Below are 741 nucleotides of genomic sequence, written 5' to 3'. Positions count from 1 at the left end.
TATATATATATATATATATATAGGGTGTCTCACACTCTCCTCCGAGCATTTAGTGGGGACGTAGAATTGGTTGATGTGAACATAAAAGTCCTATACCGTTTTGCGAAATTCGTAATAATAGTCGAGTAATTAATTGTGAAAGATTAAGGAAAAACGTGTGCTGAATGGTAGAGGACGGACCGCTTGCGTCACAGCGCAACCCAATAATATAGCGTGCGGATGTCGCGCGTGGCGATTGGAAAACAATGCACCACTGTCTATACTTATACCACTGTGCTCATACATCTCGTCTCTACTACATTTATTTGCACTTTCTTGAAGTACTAAAAATTATAAAATAAAAAAATTTTGAAAAATTCTTAGAGTCCGACGAGAACAAAATAAGCAATTTTTATCTATTTTTCGGTAAAGTTGATAGAATTCGAGTAAAAATTTATTGAAACCAATAATTCTGTAAATATTTCCGTAAATATCTTTAAAAAATGAGGGTCGTATGAAAAAAATTTTACAACAAAAGCTGTTTGTTTCTTTACGTAGAATAAAATTCCGTAATAAAAAAATATATATTTCTATTTAAAAAAACAAAGTTGACGTTGACCTGACCTTGGCGGCGCCATCCAAGGTCAAATTAATGACATCATATTATGTACACCTTGAAACCATACAACTTTTCTTTGAAACGTTTTTTTTCTAAAATGCTCTGTTTCCGAGATAAAAGAGGTGTACTGGTGGTCTTAGACA

The 741-nt window shown here is 33.2% G+C and overlaps 1 protein-coding gene across 7 annotated transcripts in view; it reads right to left on the bottom strand.

The window, feature by feature from the left end:
* The window catches only part of LOC116853914 (kinectin-like), a 21,067-nt gene that overhangs the window by 6,911 nt on the left and 13,415 nt on the right, over positions 1-741 (bottom strand). The gene's annotated exons all lie outside the window — the stretch shown is intronic.

The sequence above is a fragment of the Odontomachus brunneus genome, unplaced genomic scaffold (assembly GCF_010583005.1).
Source record: "Odontomachus brunneus isolate Ranch 3 - 2012 unplaced genomic scaffold, Obru_v1 Obru_scaffold_007, whole genome shotgun sequence".
Taxonomy (NCBI): domain Eukaryota; kingdom Metazoa; phylum Arthropoda; class Insecta; order Hymenoptera; family Formicidae; genus Odontomachus; species Odontomachus brunneus.
The sequence above is the reverse complement of the archived record's forward strand: the minus strand, read 5'-3'. Positions and strand labels throughout refer to the sequence as shown.